The 19,349-nt window shown below is 48.1% G+C and overlaps 1 protein-coding gene and 1 long non-coding RNA gene across 5 annotated transcripts in view; both read right to left on the bottom strand.

Moving 5' to 3' along the window:
* ZER1 (zyg-11 related cell cycle regulator) overlaps window positions 1–8,632 on the bottom strand; it is a 31,318-nt gene extending 22,686 nt beyond the window's left edge. For 2 of the 4 annotated variants that reach the window (XM_045771293.2, XM_045771295.2), the window contains exon 1: window positions 7,645–7,801. The gene's annotated coding sequence lies outside the window, so the exon portion shown is untranslated. Of the gene's footprint in view, window positions 1–7,644; window positions 7,802–8,484 lie in introns of those variants that run through there. The other 2 variants (XM_045771294.2, XM_087869290.1) reach the window with 2 other exon arrangements.
* Window positions 8,633–14,710: 6,078 nt separating this feature from the next.
* On the bottom strand, window positions 14,711–19,339 carry LOC148108548 (uncharacterized). The gene is made up of 3 exons (XR_015727298.1): window positions 18,850–19,339; window positions 17,923–18,149; window positions 14,711–15,977 (listed from the first exon to the last, which is right to left on the bottom strand). It is a non-coding gene; the product is annotated as an uncharacterized LOC148108548 (long non-coding RNA).
* Between the last annotated feature and the right edge of the window lie 10 nt (window positions 19,340–19,349).

The following is a 19,349-nucleotide window of genomic DNA, read 5'->3' as shown; positions in this document are numbered from 1 at the left end:
TTGGGCATTTGGGTGGGTGCTGAGAAGCTTCTAGTCCCGCATCTGAGTGCTGGATACACAGGAGTGCTCACTTTGGGAATATTCGGGAACTGTATACCATGGTGTGTGATTTTTAAAAATGTAGAATTCAATAAAAGTTAAGAAAATGGCCTGGACACCAAAAGGGGTCCATGTTCAGAGGGGACTGGGGTCAGTTAGGTGCTGCTCTGAGAGGGAAGTTCCTCAGCTACAAGTGGCTGAGAGACGATGAAAACTGAACCTTCACATTCAAATTGAATGAACAAGATAGAAAACAATCGACCATTTATAGAACCCAGGAAAGTCAGGAATTAATCCCAACCATCTTCCTACCAGAGTCTATATGGGGGGGGGGGCGGGGATAGGCAAAAGGAATCCATGGTGTTAGAAGTCAGGGTAGCGATTCCCTTTGCAGAGAGGCAGTGATTAGAAAGTGACAGGGGGGCCTCAGGAACAGGTATGTCCGCTTGTGGACATTTATCCAACTGTCCACGCATGCTTTCCAGGCCTTTCCCTAGCTACGTTATACTTCCATAGGTTGTCGTCGGGTTTTTGTTTGGTTGGTTGGTTGGTTTTTTAAGTGCAGGCTCTGTCGTCAGATAGATCCATGTTTCAACCCGGTTCTACAATTCACTGTAAATTACTTAACCTCTCTGGACCTCAGTTTCCTCATCGGAAAATAGGGATAATAATCCCCACTTCACAGGGCTGCTGGAGTAAATGAGATGATGGGAAAATCCTTGGTCTCAGGCCTGATGAGACTGAGTATACAAGAAATGTTGCTTATGATCCCATCTTGCAGATGAGAAAACTCAAGCTCAGGGAGGCTACTCTGTCCAACGTGGGATTTGAACCTGGTCTCTCGGACTCCATCATATTACCCCTTGGAGACCTCTGAAGGAGTTCGGGTCCCAGCACTGCCCCTGGCTTCCTGGAACCCCCACATCCATATCTGAGCCTTCGGGGCTGCTCTAGAAATCCGGCAGGGGGTGGGGGCGGGCAGAGCCCTGTCCCCTCTGGAATCACAAGGTCTAAGTTCTGGCACCACCACTTAATCAGTGCAGTGGTCTGAGAGCTCGGGAGTCAGGCCCACCCAGCTTCCAGTTCCAGCCCTGCCACTTAAGAGCAGGTGAACTTGGGCAAGTGTCCTCACCTCTCTGTGCCTCGGTTTCTTCTCTAAAACCAGGAGCACCATGTGAGGATAACATGGAATACCGGAAGAACTTAGCCTGGCACCCAGTCCGTGGTAACTGCTCAACAAAGAGCAACTATTATTACAATTACGATTATCACCACCACCATCATCATCTCCTTCTCCTGCCTCACCTGCCCTGGTCCCCCACAGAGCAGGGTCTGCTCCTGCCCAGTTCCAGGCCTGTGCTCCTCAAGCCTGGGTCTCCTGCCACAAGGCCTGTGGTGCCAGCTGTCCCCACTGGCTGTGTGCCACTCTTGACGGAAGGCACAATAAACAGGCTGCCTGGGCACTGAGCACGGCCTTCCTTTACCTTCATTCGCGTCCAGATCTTCCCTGGGCCACAGCAGCCCGGGGAGCACTGCTGGCAGGGAGGCGCACCCCGCTAGAAACCGGAGTCCCATCTCTTCAAGCGGTCACTCAAGGCCTGCTGAACCACAGCCAGCCTTCTGGCCCACTCGGTGCCCACTGGCCCCTACGGCAGCCAGCCTGGCCTCCTTCGCGGTACTGGCAAGAGGCCCTAAGCACAGGGTCACCTTCAGACCTTTGCTCAGTCTGTTTTCTTTCAACTGGGAGCATCCCAATTCCGTGAATTATCCCACTTTTTATTCTAAATACGACTCCCGCCCCCAAAACACATCCGTGTCCCTCCTCCAGGAAGCATCCCTGCCCACGCACGTGACAGCCCACACCACCTTTGAACACCCCTTCACTAGCTACTCCCCGTACAGCTCGTATATCTCAGGCCTTAGAATCAACATCGCTTCCTCTGGGAAGCCTTCTCTGACCTGCCAGGGTGCTCCCACCCTGTGCGCCCATGGCCCCATCGTAACAACTAACACTTTGAACTAATGCTGGCCAGATGGCCAGTTCCATGAGGACAGGAACCGGGCTGTCTGTGCGGCGGCGTGTGCGGAGCCCAGGTCACCTCTTTATCCACTCAGGAGCTGTCTACTGAGCACTGTGGATTCGGGGGTGAGCCAAACCAGACAAGGTCCTCGTCCTTATGGAGCAAACTCACTCCGAGGGAGATGGACATACACCTAAGAAACACACAAGCCCCATGCTCTGTCACCGGGACCGGTGTTCTGGAGGAGAAGGAGGTACCTGGGGCTCTCGGTGCCTATGCCAGGGGACCCGCCCTGGACTGGGGAGTCATGGGCAGACTTCCTTGGAAGTGATATTTCAGCTGCAACCTGAAAGATGAGTCATAGTTAACTCTGGTGGTGGGCAGAGAAGGGCAAGGCATTCCAGGAAGAAGGAATAGATGTGCCCAGGCTGAAAGGCCAGAGGGTATGGGACGCTGATGCCACAGGCCCAATACCACAACAATTTGCTGAACAAAGGAAGTGTTGAATACCCTGTGTGGGCCTGATACATTGCAGGGTTTCAACACGGGCCTGTGGAAGGGACGAGAGGGACTTGTAGGTTGTGGCAGACGTGGCAGGAGCCTGGGGGACAAGGCAGACCCTTGTATCCTCCCTGTCCACTGTGCCAGGACAGTGGGAGGCCCCAGAGGCCAGAGAGGAACCCTCACCGCTCTGAACGAGAGAGCGCGGCCAGGGGTTTTGCCTTTTCTTCTTGGCTGAGCCCAGTTACCCAGGTACCCACCAGGCCCTGACCCTGCTCCCCAGGTAGAAGAAACACCACCCTTTCAGCCACTAAGGTCACCCACAGACAAACCAGACAGATGGTACCATCTGCTAATCACCCTTTGGCAGTGGGACCCTGCTGCTTGGGGCTGGGGTGAGCTAGAGGAGGAAGGGGCCGTCCTCATCTTGGCACGGAGGCCGAGAGGCCTGGGGCGCCCTGCCACTGTGCCCCCATGCAGTTGCCATCTCTACCCTCCCCACGCCCACCCCCGAGGGCTCCTCACTCCTGAAGCAAGCACCAGCCATCTGCGATTCTGGCCACTGGGGACAGAGGGAACTCTGATTCTGAGAGCACGCCGCCCAGTCAGAAGAACCCTGTGTCTTCCTCCATCCCTTCTCTCGCAGGTTCTTTACACTGGATCCATCCTGAGCTCTGACATGGGGGACAGGGGGGCGGGCAGCGGAGAGCAGAGGAGAGAAGGCAGAAAACAGAAGCAGTGCTGCTTCCAGGTGGGGTGCTGAGCCCCTCACACTTTACTGCATATAGTTCCTTATTTAACCAACAAACCACACATTCCCTAGGATCCGGTACTTGAAGCTAGTTGACATTTGTATAACAGTTGCCGAACACCCTTCCCACAGCCCGTGAGCTCATGGAGTGGGAACCCGGTCTGCCTGCAGGCTCCCGGATCCTCCGTGCCAGTCTGCGCCCGGCACGCGTCAGAATAAAGGTTTGCCTTTGCCCTGACCTCACTACAGCAGCTGAGGTACTGATTACTGACTGCTACCCCCGTTTGCTGATGAAGACACTGAGGCTTGCCTGAAATCACACAACGGACGACAGGGGACGCGGTCCTAAACCAAACCCGTGCATCTCACCACACCATTGGGTCTTCTGTCCATGCAGCGTGGGGAGGAAGAGGAACTGTGGTCCAGAAGGAGCATGGGACCCCACCGGCGACCTGACACTTGGCTGATGGAGAGGCTGGGGGATCCAGAAGCTTGGGCCTTGGAGCAACGCCCACCCTGTGAAATATTAACCCAAGAGCTGGGGGGGAAATCCAAACAAATGCCCTATTTACAGAAGCTGGAAGCCTTCCAGGAGGGAGCAGATCCCAGGCCAGATATTGGGGGTGGGAAGCTGCTACGAGGAGAGTCAGGGCAAGTGCCAGGGTCTCCCAGGGGCCAGGGTGCAGGCCAGGGGCAGAAAGCATCCCAACGGGTTGCTGCCTGCCCAGCCTAACCCGCAGACTGGGTGATGTTAAGAAGATGCAGAAATGTCATGAGGGAGGGATGCACCTCCCGCTCACTGGAGCCACCTGGAGGCAGAGGGGCCTTGGGGAATACCTGGGTTCCAAGCTTGCACTCACACCTATCCTGAGTACCATATTCCAAGAGCTCTACTCGATATCCGTTAGGTCATTTAATTCCCTCAGCAACCACACGAAGCAGGAGTTACTAGAATCCACGACTTATAGATAAGCAGCTGAGGAGTGGTGAAGTACTCTGCCACGGATTATGTATAGGTCCAAGGGTCTATCTGTACCTAGCAACACACAGACATGTATGTGTTAGGTCCAGACCCAGAGTGCCGAGCTTTCCATGCGTGCTCTCGCTGAAGGCACAAAGAACCTAGGAGGAACATATTATTTTGTTTTCCAGATGAATAAACCGTGGTTCAAAGATGTGTGAGGACCTGCCCAAGGTTCCCCAGCAAGTGCCTGGCTCTCTTTCCCATGACGCTATGGGCAGGAACTATTTCCCCCCTACCTCAGATCTTGTTTCTGCCAATGAGGCTTCACTGACTCCTTAAAACTCTGCATGTCCTTAGGCACCGAGCACAGATGAGCTGTTATCGCTGGTTCACTGTGCTATGAGCAAATATCATTTTGGCCACACGACTCGAAGCTTCTTGGTGGGGACCTTGTGTGATCCATGGCGTCTCCATGACACAGTGACTGTATGGCTGGCTGGCTGCAGATGAAGGAGCCTCAGCTGCGTGAGATCCCCAAGCGATATTTACCGGCCTCAGTATTCATCAGGGTCCTTATCGGTCAACGTGCTGCGAACAGCACCTGCCTTGTGGGGTTGCTGAGCAGATGCCATGAAATAATGTCAAGAAGGTGGTGAGCAATCACCTAGGAGGGATCTCCTAGGAATCATGCCTGGAGAGCCTTCTGTTCATTTTGGCAGGTGGAAAATCAGCTTTAGTGATTGAGCCAGATAAAGAACGTCGGTCCCAAAACAGATGACTCAACAGGGGTCCCTGAAGTGGCATTTCAGGAGTCGAGAACAGCTGAGGTACTGACGGCTCTAGTCATAGCAAGAACCGTTCTTTGCCTCTGTAGAGAGCTTTAGAGTACGCCAAATGCTTTCACGACCTGAGTCTCATCTCATCCTTTCAACAGACTTCACAGTTAGTATACAGCTAGGAAAGCCGAGGCCCAGACAGGGGATGGAACTCGCCCCCCTGAGTTCACACAGTGAGCCGGCCGCAGAGCTGGGGCTTGAATCCAGGTCCCCAGGTAGCTGGTCCTAGGTTCCAGCCATAACAGCTGCTCGAATAGGCTGGCTCTCAGCATCCAAGAGCTCTGACTTCTCATTTTTAAATCATCTGGCCCAGTTACCCTGTTCAGCTTATGACCCAGGCCTGATGATATAGTCCAGGCTTGAAGGGTGAGGAGGGAGATCAACCATTGTTCCGCTCCCTATAAGGCAGGCTGCAAAGTCTCAGCCTCTGCTGGGTACTTCTCGGATTAACACTCTCCACCAGCAGATCAGCCACACACACCCCAACCGCGTGTCTGAGGCCAACAGGGATCGCCCTTCCCAACCTGTCTTCATGTCACATTTCCATCAACACTATCATTTTGTCTATTTTATGTGGTAGAATGGGGATTTGCTGGGCTCTTTTTTAAAAGCCCCTACCACCTTCTAGTGCCGTCCAGAAAAGCCAAGACCAAGCTGCCATCTTCTCTGTAGGATATGCAAGCATTGTTTCTACTGAGGGGTGACAGGAAGTGTCCACTGTGTCTCCCCCCACCCCCACTGTTCTCCAAAATTCGACTAGCTCAGGGAGGCAGCCAGAGCTGGTGGCACCACCAGCTGGTGCTAAAAAGAAAGGCTTTGAGGTAGACACATGCAAACAGTTCCTCATCATGGCCACTGCCATCATCACAACTGTTAGAGACCAAGTACTTAATCCGTGCTAAACAGCGTGCTAAGCACTTCAGTGCTTGATGTCTCATTAAGCCCAACAACCCTATTTTACAAATGAGGACACTGAGGTGGTCCCTCACCCAAGTTCTCACAACCAGGAAGCAGCTGCATGACCTGATTTAACTACAGTGTTCTATGGCTGTCCTTCTTATATTAATTCCATCAACGGTCATCTCAAAGATGGAAAAAGAGTACTTAAAACGCCAGGCCAGAGCATAATGGCTATTTGTCATCTAAAACAAATCTATATTTTCTCTGACTACCATGTTTGTACAGATCTGAAAGGTGCTCCTTTACATACTCTGGGACCCTGCATCACAGGGACAGCCCCTGACATTCTCCCCACCATTACCTGGTTCCCACTCTTCCCCTCCTTCACTCTGCTCCAGTCCTATTGTCCTCTTGTTGTTTCTTAAAAATCATCAAGTATACTACCTCAGGACCTTTTCACTTGCTGTTGAATGCTCTGCCTGTAGACAGATGCACGGCTTGCTCCCTTCCTCCCTTCAGGACTTTGCTCAGATATCACCTTATTAGAGACCTTCTCTAATCAACATCTCCACAAAGGTGACCCCACTCTCTGGCCCTTGCCAGGGCCCTTCCTGATTTATTTTTCTCCATGACATCCTACATATTATATGTTTCTTATTTTCTCAATGAAGCAATGAACTGAAACAGAGACCCCTCACCACTGGCAACCACCTCCTGCTCTAAGCATAGTCTCCTGTTACTCTTTTCCAAGCTGTCTTCAAAGCTCATTCTAACAATTTTGAACCCTGAAGAGAAACATTCTGTGGAAAAGATCAAAGGGGGTGCTTTTCCCTGTGGAGGCATCAGGCCTCCCTTCCTCCCTTAAAAACCAAGCGCCTTGACAGGCACAGGCACAGACTGGAAATCTTGGACTCCCTGGGCCAAAGAGCAGCCAAGTCAATTTCCACCCACAGAACTATAGTGGCCAGCAGTGAGTTTCACTTTCAACTCACCTACCAGGCTCCCTTGGCCCTCGGGTTTGCAACCCCAGCCCATCCCTTTCTCATCCTGTTGGATTTCCTGCACCTTGTCATCCCTTTTGGGACCCGTTCCAGAATCCAAGCCGTCCCTGAGCTTTTAAGCATTGCTTTGGAGGAACTTAAGCTCATCCAACAGGTAGGAGGGGCAGAGGCTGGCCCTTTTGGCCCTAGATCGATCCCCCATTTTGTAGGGGCATCCGACAGGGCGTCATTTTCTTTCCGGAGGAAGGGAGCTCAGTTTTAAAGGCACGTTTCCCAAACCTGGCAGCAGGGGCAGAGAAAGGAGCCCTCCCACCACTGGCCGAAATGGACCTGTGCAAGAGGTTGCAGCGGTGATGCCCGGGCGCCTGAGGCAGAAGGGAAAGGGGGAGGACGCAGATAAATACCCTCGGCACCGGGAGCCGACGGGATGCTTGCTTCCTCTGCAAGGAAAGCCGGGGATGTGACCCGGGGGAATCTGGGGCCAGAGCGCCCGGGAGACAGGGGATCTCGCCAGGCCAGGGCCGGGGTCTGCGGGAGACCGGGGTCGGCGGGGCGGAGCTTGGGATCCCGGGGACTGGAGCCCCGCGCGGGAGGGGGTCGCGCCGGAGAGGGGGGATCCCGTGGCCGTTACCTTGCCCTTAGGGCTGCGGGCGGGGCTGAGGGCCGCCGGGTGCTGGCTCCGGGGCCCGGCCCCTCCCCCGATCCGGCTCCTGAGGCTCGGAGCCTGCAGCCGCCGCCGCCTCCGCTGTCAACAAACCCGGGGCGCGTCACTTCCGGGGCCGCCCCTTAGCAACAGAGAACGGGTTCCTCCGACGGGTCCCGCGGCGAATGCGGGCGGCGGCGGCCGAAGGTTCCGGGGCGCGCGGCGGCTCCTCTCCCGGCCGGGCCCGGTCTGCGGGCGGCGGAGTGCGGGTGGGCCCCACCGGGACTCGAGCACGCTGCTCCGGGTGCTCCCTGGCTGCGGGGGCACCCGCTGTGTCGCTCCGGCTTTGGGGCCCGCTCTGGCCTGCGGGCCGGGAGAGCCCGGGCAGTGGTGACGGGCGGGACGGACTCCACCTCCCGCGTCAGCACCGACGTCTCTCTGGACGCCCCCCCACCCACCCCAGCCCCGGCGCCCCTTTGAACGTCCCCCGCGGGTGCCCCGCAGGTAGCTCTCGCCCACGCGGCCCGACGCGCGCCGGCTTAGCCAGCTACCTAACGGGCCGCCACGTGGGGAAGTGGGAGTCGGCCTTGGCCCCTGCATTTCCCTCAGCTCCGGTTCCTGTCGCCAAGTCCCGACGATCGCGCAGACCAGCCTCTGTCCTCCCAGTAGTGCCCGGCTCCGTCCACCGACATCTCCTCCCCGCATCCCGGCGGCAGCCTCCGCACGCGCCCTCCCCTCCACGGTCCCAGAGGGATTTTCTCCCCCGAACTTGGAGCACATCAGCGCACTCCCCTGCTTGCAACCCTTAACACAGACGACTAGGGTCACCTCTCCAGCCTCTGGTCGTCTTCTTCTCATCTGTCCTTCCTTCCATTCTCCAATCCACACAGCTTAAAGCATTTTTGGTTCTTGTAATGATCTCCTTCTCTTCTATAGGCTCAAAAAATTTCTTCCCAACTGAACGCTCTTCTTGCTATATCTATATCCAACACGCTCTCTCTTCCTCCTCCTAATCTCAGTTTAGAAGCTACTTTCTTGACACAACCCCCGCCCGCCCCCCCGCCAATTATGATGCCATGACTACTTTGGCGCGTGTTTTTTCTTTTGCGTTGTATCTTTTAGGCTTCCACCGTATGCAACTACGTTTGTACAATTTTGAATCCTTTGAAAAGTCTATTGATGATTTCAGATTACCAAAAGAGGACATACTTGCAAAAAAAAAAAATTCAAACAATTCAGGGATGTATGGTGGGAAGAAAAATGAAATCTCCATTCAAACCCGAACCCAACCTCAATTTCATTCCCTTCCCCAGAGATGACCACTCTTGGCAGTTTGGTGAGGATCCCCTTAGTCCTTTATTTTATGTATATATACACACACACACACGTGTGTGTGTGTGTGTGTGTGTGTGTGTGTGTGTGTGTATTATATATGCATGTGTAGGTAAGAGCTAAAACTATAAAATTCTAAGGAGAAAACATAGGAGTAAGTCTTTGTGACTGAGTTAGGCAAGGGTTTCTTATATGACAAAGATAAACAAATTGGATTTCATCAAAATTAAAACCTTTAATGCTTCGAAGGGCATCAAGAAGGTGACAAGATAGCCCACAGAACGGGAGAAGATATTTGCAAGTCATATATCCGATAAAGAACTAGCAATGTAAAATATGTAAAGAATTTGCAACAAAATAACAAAAAGGCAAATAACCCAATTTACAATAGGCAAAAGAGCTGAATAGACATTTCTCCAAAAAAGTTATACAAATGAAAGTCAATCAGAGAAAGACAACTATCATATGGTTTCACTCATATGTAGGATATAAGAAATAGCACAGAGAATCAAGGGCAAGGGAGGGAAAACTAAATGGGAAAAATCAGAGAGGGAAACCATGAGAGACTTTTTTTTTTTTTTTGAGAGACTCTTAACTACAGGAAACAAACGAGGGTTGTTGGAGGGGAGGTGGGTAGAGGATGGGGTAACTGGGTGATGGGCATTAGAGAGGACACATTATGTGATGAGCACTGGGTGTTATATGCAAATGATGAATTACTGAACTCTAAATCTGAAACTAATGACGTACTCTATGTTGGCTAATTGAATTTAATTAAAAAAACGTTATATAAATAACCACCAAGCACATGAAAAGATGCTCAGCATCATTAGTCATCATGCAAAAGCAAATCAAAACCACAATGAGAGGGGCCCCTGGGTGGCTCAGTTGGTTAAGTGTCCGAATCTTAGTTTTGGCTCAGGTCATGCATGATCTCAGGATCGTGAGATCAAGCCCGGTGTCGGGCTCTGTGCTCAGGTTGGAGTCTGCTTGGGATTCTCCCCCCTCCCCCTCTGCCCCTCCCCCCACCTGTCTCTCTAAAGTAAGTCTAAAAAAAAAACACAATGAGATACAACTTCATATTCTTAGAATGGATCTGATCAAAGAGACAATGACAGGTATTGCTGAGAATGTAGAGAGATGGGAACCCTTCTATATTGCTGGTGGGAATTTCAAAAGGTGCAGCTGCTTTGGAAAACAATTTGGCAGTTCCTCAAAAAGTTAGAGTTACCACATGACCCAGCAATTCCACTCCTAGGTATATACTCCAAAGGAAATGTTCATAGCACCATTATTCACAATAGTCAAGAAGTGGAAACAACCCAAATGTCTATCAACTAGCAGATGGGAATGATATGGCATGATGCGGTCATACGATGGAATATCATTGGGCAATGAAAGGGAATGAAGTACTGATGTGCTACAACACGGATGGACCTTGGAAATGTGCTAAATGAAAGAAACCAGTCACAAAAGGCCATACATTATATGAGTCTATTCGTATGTTCAGAATAGACAGATGTATAGAGACAGAAAGTAGACCAGTGGTTGCCTAGGTCTGGGGGGGGGTGGGAATGACTGCCAGTGGGTACAGGGCTTCTTTTTGCGATGGTGAAATGATCTAAAATTAGATAGGGATGATGGTTGCATGGTTGATGGACGATAGTTCTATATGTATGACTGTGTGAATATTGTGAAAATCACTTGTAGAGGCCAAGGGCAGGCGGTCCCAAGATAGTTTGCATTGGCATAAACGTTATTTACGCAATCAAAACCCAGCAGATTCCCCCGCCCCAGCAACTGCCTAAAAAGAATTGATAGAGGACCTGCTCTGGGAAGAGAGCTAGGACCATAGATAGATAACTACATTATACTATGAGCCACGTATGGTAGACAGGGAGGAACCTAGCAAGGCATGTTTGATCCGAGTCCTCTATGCCCCATTGTTTCTATGTGGCTCAGCAAACACCTGTTTGCCAGACATTTATGCTTTTTCATCTTCCTACAAATTACATTTCTTCCTTTTGAAGTCTCAGACTCCTACCCCCTTCTCCTTGGTTCAGAATGACATTTTTTTAATGATTTTTTATTATATTATGTTAGTCACCATACAGTACATCCCCGGTTTCCGATGTAAGGCTCGATGATTCATTAGTTGTGTATAACACCCAGTCAGAATGACATCTATATCTCACTTTGCCTCTCTGTTTTTGGAATTTCCATGTGTGTGGATTCCCTGTATGTACGAAATTAAGTCTAATTTTCTCCTGTTCATTTGTTTTAGATCAATTTGATTCTTAGTCCAGCTAGAAAGACCTTGATGGTCACACTGAATTGTTCACTTTATTCTATTCTTTCTTTTTTTTTAAGTTAACTCTACGCCCAACATGGGGCTCAAACTCACAACACTGACGTCAAGAGTCCCATGCTCTACCAGCTGAGCCAGTCAGGTGCCCCTGAATTGTTCACTTTAAATATATACTCTAAATGTGTAGTCTATGAATTATATCCCAATAAAGTTGTTAAAATGCACTTATGTTTTATTTTATTTATTTATTTATTTGTTTGTTTTTTTGTTTTGTTTTTTTTTAAAAGATTTTATTTTTATTTATTCATCCGACAGAGAGAGAGACAGCCAGCAAGAGAGGGAACACAAGCAGGGGGAGTGGGAGAGGAAGAAGCAGGCTCATAGCGGAAGAGCCTGATGTGGGGCTCGATCCCATAACGCCGGGATCACGCCCTGAGCCGAAGGCAGACGCCCAACCGCTGTGCCACCCAGGCGCCCCTATTTATTTGTTTTAGAGAGTTCATGAGCATAAGCGGTGAGGGGAGGGGGGAGGCAGAGGGAGAGAGAGAGAATCTCAAGCAGGTTTCACGACCACTGCAGAGCCCAACACGGGGCTCTTCTGGGGCTTGATCTCATGATCCTGAGATCATGACCTAAGCCAAAGCGAAGAGGCAGACGCTTAGCCGATTGAGCCACCCAGGTGCCTCTATCCCTTGTGAATATAGATACAAGCATTTTGTTAGGATAAAATAAAATAAAACTTAACAAAATAAATTGAATTCTCAATAAAATAGACTGCCACACAGCCTGTAGTAATTTTTTACACAAGTCCGAGGAAACGAAAACAATAGTCTGCATAGAAAATTCTAGGGAATCCACAAAAAAGCTTCTCAAGCTAATGAGTGAGTTTAGCAAGTTTTCAGGATACAAGATCAACAAAAGCAGTTAAAAGTAAGAAATAATAATTTATTATAAATTAACTTTATTAGGGATCCCTGGTTGGCTCAGTACATAGAGCATGTGACTCTTGATCTTGGGTTTGTGAGGTCAAGTCCCATGTTGGGTATAGAAATTACTTAAATAGGGGCACCTGGGTAGCGCAGTCGTTAGGCGTCTGCCTTCGGCTCAGGGCGTGATCCTGGCGTTCCGGAATCGAGTCCCACATCGGGCTCCTCCGCTGGGAGCCTGCTTCTTCCTCTCTCACTCCCCTGCTGTGTTCCCTCTCTCGCTGGCTGTCTCTCTGTCGCATAAATAAATAAAAATCTTTAAAAAAAAAAAAGAAATTACTTAAATAAAACCTTTTAAAAATTAATTCATTTTGTTATTATAAATAATAATAAAAGAAAATTTAGAACAATGGTATCTCTGTACTCTAGTATTAAACAGTTGGAAATGGGGGGGCGCCTGGGTGGCTCAGTCATTGGGCGTCTGCCTCTGGCTCAGGGCGTGTGATCCCGGCGCTTTGGGATCCAGCCCCGCGTCGGGCTCCTCCGCTATGAGCCTGCTTCTTCCTCTCCCACTCCCCCTGCTTGTGTTCCCTCTCTCGCTGGCTCTCTCTCTGTCAAATAAATAAATAAAATCTTTAAAAAAAACAGTTGGAAATGGAAATTTTAAAAATACCATTTATGATAGCATCAAAAAAATATGAGATATTTGGGGATAAATATGACTGATTATGTACGAGACCTCTACACTGAAAACTACAAAGCACTGCTGAGAGAAATTAAAGACCTAAATAAATGGAGAGAGATTTTATGTTCATGGAGCAGGTGATTCAGTAGTGTTAAGGTATCAATTATTTGCAAATTGATCCATAGATTCAATGCAGTCCCAATAAAAATTCCAGCAACTTTTACCTAGAAATTCACAAGCTGATTCTAAAGTTCATATGGAATGCAAAGGACCAAATGCAAAGGCCAGAACAACTTTGAAAAGGAGGAACTGAGTTGATGGAGTTATACCCCCACCTAACAAGTTCAAGACTTATCATATTGCTACAGAATTATAGTATAAAGGAGCTTCAAGACTTATTACAAAGTTACTTACATAGTGTTGTGAGGCCAAAATGGTAGACAAAGACATCAACAAAACATAGAGTCCATAAATAGATCCCACACATAAGATTAATTGATTTTCACCAAGGTGCAGAAGCAATTTAGTTGGAGAAAGGGTAATCTTTTCAACAAATGATGCTGGCACAGTTGGATATGCATGTATATAAACTTTGATCCCTACCTCACGTCATTTACAAAAATTAACTCAAGGGATGCCTGGGTGGCTCAGTCGGTTAAGCATCTGCCTTTGGCTCAGGTCATGATCTCGGGGTCCTGGGACTGAGTCCTATATCAGCCTTCTTGCTCAGCGGGGAGCCTGCCTCTCCCTCTGTCTGCTGCTCCCCGTTTGTGCTCTCTCTGACAAATAAATTAAAAAAACTTCTGGGGTGCCTGGGTAGCGCAGTCGTTAAAGCGTCTGCCTTCGGCTCAGGGCGTGATCCTGGTGTTCCGGGATCGAGTCCCACATCGGGCTCCTCCGCTGGGAGCCTGCTTCTTCCTCTCCCACTCCCCCTGCTGTGTTCCCTCTCTCGCTGGCTGTCTCTGTCAAATAAATGAATAAAATCTTAAAAAAAAAAAAAAACTTCTAAAAAAATTAACTCAAGATGGATTGTAACATTTTAAAATGGATCATAGACCTAAATGTAGGACCTAAAATTATAGAACATGAAGGAGAAAATCTTTGTGATATTGAATTAGGCAAAGTTTTCTTAGCTATGACGTCAAAGGAATGGCAGACTTTATCAAAATTAAGAACTTCTGCTCTTTGAAAACACTGCTTAAGAGAATATAAGGGCAAGCCCAGGCTGGGAGAAAATATCTGCAAATCACATACTTTTAAAAGACTTGTACCCATTAAGATGGCCATGATCAAAAAAAAGGAAAGTGCTGGTGAGCATGCAGAGAAATTGGAATCCTTGTGTACTGTGGGTGGGAATGTGAATGGGTTTAGCCATTACGGAAAAAAGTATGGTTGTTCCTCAAAAAATTAAAAATACAATGGGGGTACCTGGCTGATCAGGCCAGAGGGCATGTGACCCTTGATCTTTGGGTTGTAAGTTTGAGCCCCATGTTAAGCGCAGAGATTACTTTAAAAAATCCCCAAATCGGGGCACCTGGGTGGCTCAGTCGTTAAGCATCTGCCTTAGGCTCAGGGCATGATCCCGGCGTTCTGGGATCGAGCCCCACATCGGGCTCCTCCGCTGGAAGCCTGCTTCTTCCTCTCCCACTCCCCCTGCTTGTATTCCCGCTCTTGCTGGCTGTCTCTATCTCTGTCAAATGAATAAATAAAATATTTTAAAAAATAAATAAAAAATCCCAAAATCTTTAATAATAATTAATTAATTAATAAAAATAGAATGTTAATTCTATATATGGCCCAGCAACTCAACCTCTAGGTATATACTCCAAAGCACTGAAAATAGTCTCTCTCTCTCTCTCTTTTTTTTTAAGTAGGCTTCATGCCCAGCATGGAGCCCAGCGTGGGGCTTGCCCTCATGATCCTGAGATCAAGACTTGAGCTGAGATCAAGAGTCAGACGCTCAACTGGCTGAACCACCCAGGTGCCCCAGAAAACTGAGTCTTGAAGAGATATTTGTATACCCGCGTTCATAGTAGCATTATTCACAGCAGCCCAAAAGTGGAAGCAACCCATGTTGGGACAGAGGGATGGATAAACAATTGTAGTATATAATATCTACAACGTATACATACACATGGGGAGTATTATTCAGCCTTAGAAAGGAAGGAAATTCTAACTCATGCTGTAGTGTGGATGAACCTTGAAGACATCATGCTAAGTGAAATAAGGCAGTCACTAAAAGAATACTACATGATTCCACTTACGTGTACCTAGAGTGGTCAAATTCATAGAGACAGAGAGTTGAATGGGGATCACCAAGGGCAGGGGGGCGGGGAAGAAGGAGAGAATGAGTTGTTTAGTGAGCACAGTTTCAGTTTTACAAGATGAAGAGTTTCTGAGCTTATTGGCACAACCTTGTGAATACACTTAACACTACTGACTGTACACTTAAAAATGGTTAAGATGTCAATTCTATACTTTGTTTATGTTATCACAATTAAAAATCAAAATCAAATAGACTTGTATCTAGGAAATCTAAAGAATTCTCAAAACTCAATTTCAGGGGGCGCCTGGGTGGCTCAGTGGCTGAAGCTTCTGCCTTCGGCTCAGGTCAGGATCCCAGGGTCCTGGGGTCGAGCCCTGCATCAGGCTCCCTGCTCTGAGGGGAGCCTGCTTCTCCATCTCCCTCTCCCTCTCCCCCTTGCTTGTGCTCTCTCTCTCACACACAAACAAAACTCTTTTAAAAAAACCCTCAATTTCAGTAAGAAAGCAGGCAATTCAACAAAAAATGGGCAATAGATTTGAACAGATAATTTTTCCGAAGAACATACATGAATGGCAAACACATGACAGGATACTCAACATCATTAGTCTTAAGGAAATGCACATTAGAGCTATAATAAGATACCAATACTCACCTACTAGAACGTCAAAATTAAAAAGACCAACCAGGGACGCCTGGGTGGCTCAGTCAGTTAAGCGTCTGCCTTCTGCTCAGGTCATGATCTCAGAGGAGAGCCTGTTTCTCCCTCTCCCTCTGCTGCTCCCCCTGCTTGTACTCTCTTGCTCTCTGTCAAATAAAGAAAATCTTTAAAAAATAAATAAAAATAAATAAAATAAAAAGACCAACCATGTTAAGTGTTGGTGAGGATGTGGTACAATGGGGCTCTCACACGCTGCTGGTGTGGGTGAAAAACGATACAGCCATATTGGAAAATGGTTTGGCACGTCCTTTTTTTTTTTTTTTTAAGATTTTTATTTATTTATTTGACAGAGAGAAAGAGAGAGAGAGAGAGAGAGAGCACAAGCAGGGGGAGCAGCAGAGGGAGAAGGAGAAGCAGGCTCCCCGCTGAGCAGGGAGCCCGATGTGGGGCTCGATTCCAGGACCCTGGGATCCTGACCTGAGCGAAGGAAGCCGTTCAACCAGCTGAGCCACCCAGGCGCCCCTGTTTGGCAGTTTCTTAAAAATTTAAAATTCATCCAGCCTTTCCAGTCCAAGAAAAAAAGAAAGCATATGTCCATATAAAGACCTGTGCGTGGATGTTCATAGCAGCTTTAGATTAATAGCAACAAATGGAAACGACCCAAATGCTCACCAACAGGTGAATGGATAAACAATGGTGTATTCATATAATGGAATCTACACAGCAATAAAAAGAAATGAAGTGGGGGCGCCAGGCTGGCTCAGTTGGTAGAATATGAGGCTCTTGATCTCGGGGTTGTGAGTTCAAGCCCCACGTTGGGTGTAGAGATTATTTAAAAATAAAGTCTTTTGAAAATAAACAAACAAAATTAAAAGTAGTGAAGTGCTGATACATGCCACAGCATGCAAAATCTCAAAATAATTATGCTGAGTGACAGAAGCCAGATAAAAAGGAGCACACAGCATATGTTCCCTTTTATATACAATTCTAGAAAATGCAAACTAATCTATAGTGACAGAAAGCAGAGGAGCGGTTGCCTGGAGGGGGGGGAGGGGGAGGTGAGGGCTTACAAAAAGAGGAAGAAGGCAGAAGATGGGAAGGGCAGGAGGAATCTTTTGAGGGCGAAGGATATGCTTATTATTTTAATAGTGGTGCCGGTTTCACAGTTGTGTGTGTGTATATATATACCTATATATATCTCTCTAAACTTATGTAAGTGTACACTTTAAATATGGGCAGCTTAGGGCACATCAAATATATCTCGAAGCTGGTAAAATTGTATAAAAATGAAACCAGTGGGGAAACTGGGTGAGGAGTACAAAGGATCGTTCTGTACTATCTTTGGAGCTTCCTGCAAACCTATAGTATTTCAATATAGAAAGTTAAATACAAATTTAAAAAATCGTATTAGTACTTGTTAAATTGCTCTGGGAAAAAGCTGTATTGGTTTAATTCACTTTAAACTCGTTTGAGGGGCGCGTGGGTGGCACAGCGGTTAAGCGTCTGCCTTCGGCTCAGGGCGTGATCCCGGCGTTGCGGGATCGAGCCCCACATCAGGCTCCTCCGCTATGAGCCTGCTTCTTCCTCTCCTGCTCCCCCTGCTTGTGTTCCCTCTCTCGCTGGCTGTCTCTATCTCTGTCGAATAAATAAAATCTTAGAAAAAATAAATAAACTCGTTGGAGAGAGGTCTGTTCTTCCATAGCCCAGTGATGGTATGTGCAGTAAATGCTGATTCCTTTTTTTTTTTTTTTAAGATTTTATTTATTTGACACAGATAGAGACAACCAGCGAGAGAGGGAACACAAGCAGGGGGAGCGGGAGAGGAAGAAGCAGGCTCATAGCGGAGGAGCCTGATGTGGGGCTCGAACCCAGAACGCTGGGATCACGCCCTGAGCCAAAGCAGACGCTTAACCGCTGTGCCACCCAGGCGCCCCAGTAAATGCTGATTCCTTTTACCCATCCAAGAGGCAGAAGACGGTTATTCAATTCATACTCATCTCAGCGTAAGCCCAATTTAATGTCATTTCAGGCTTTGGTGAAACATTGTTATTTCTTCTTTGAAGTGCCTACTTATAAGCTTGGCTCTCTTACCTCCTTCAGATGTTTCTTTACATGTCACCTCAGAGCAGCTTGCCAGACCCCACTATTTAAAATTCCAATACTCTGGGATTCCTGGGTGGCTCAGTCCATTGAGTGTCTGCCTTGGGCTCAGGGCATGATCCCAAGGTCGTGGGATCCAGTCCCACATCGGGCTCCTTGCTCAGTCAGGAGCCTGCTTCTCCTCTGCCTGCTGCTCCCCCTGCTTGTGCTCTCTCGATCTATCAAATAAATAAATAAAATCTTTAAAAAACGAACTCCGTATATGTTAGGAAGATTCACATTTTATTACAAAGGGCGCATACGTTTCCCCCTATTGATGTTTGTCTTTTACTTTGCCGCATAGAGGTTTTAAATTTCTGGTAGCTATTTGTCTTATCTTTCATGGCTTCTGGGTCTTGTGTCTCCCTTCCCTAAAATTATAAACATTTTTCTGTGTATTTCTTCTAATCCCATAGATTTTCCCTTGAAAATTCATCTAGAATTTATTTTTCTGTCAGATGTGAGGTAGAAATAGGACTTTATTTTTTTCTAAATGATAGCCCACAGTCTGCCATTTTCTTAACAGACCATTGTGTTTTTCCTTGTCTTCCTAACCAACTGCTATTCTTTTTATCCGGAAAAATAGTCCTTTCCTGTTGTGCAATTATGACAGTATTCATTTAGGTCTTGTATTTCATACAAGAACGTAATCTTTGCAGCCTACAGAAACATTTAGCTCGGTACCTAGCACACAAGTGGGAGCAGCAATCGTGGGACTGGCGAATAAAGGAACAGATAGGTATCTGTGTGCGGGCTTCATGGAGCGGAGAAGTCCTGAGAGCTTGAGGGTGGGTTTGAGGTTTCCCGGTCCAGTGACAACGTTTTCGCCCATCAGTGGACAAATTAAAAGAATAAGGACAATTATACATATATGCGCACCTCTGTGTAGAGAAAATCATTGTGAGGCTGCCAGTTGGGTCTTTTCTCGGGAAGGATCCTGAAATCTTGGCTTTCTTTTTCTATTGTGCTGATACGGTACATTTCACGTTCATCAACTCCAAAAGCCAAGCCACTGAACTGTAGTCCTGCTCTTCCATCCGACAGTTACTGAACCGTCTGCTCGGTGCGGGCGCTGCTGTCACAGGCGTCGAGGACTCAGCAGTAAAAAGAGCAGCCTGGAGGCCTGTGTAGTTTAGCAGGGAAGGTCCACATTCCCGAAACAATGACGCCACAGTGTACCGCCGGCGAGGACCGGGTAAGGAAGAGGGCAGGGTGACAAGTATACTGCATAGATGGAAACTGAGGCCCAGGGAAGCGCAAAGAACAGGCCTCGGGCACACAGCCTGCGCGGTCACCGGCGCGTCCCTAACTTGGGCGGCGGGACCCCGCTCCCGGCAATCTCGGGGCCGAACGCGGCAGTGGGGGGATGGGCGGCACGT

This window comes from Ursus americanus, chromosome 18 (genome assembly GCF_024610735.1).
Source record: "Ursus americanus isolate L20-20 chromosome 18, mUrsAme1.1.p, whole genome shotgun sequence".
Classification (NCBI taxonomy): Eukaryota; Metazoa; Chordata; class Mammalia; order Carnivora; family Ursidae; genus Ursus; species Ursus americanus.
Note: the sequence above shows the minus strand (reverse complement) of the source record. Positions and strands in the feature narration are given on the sequence as shown.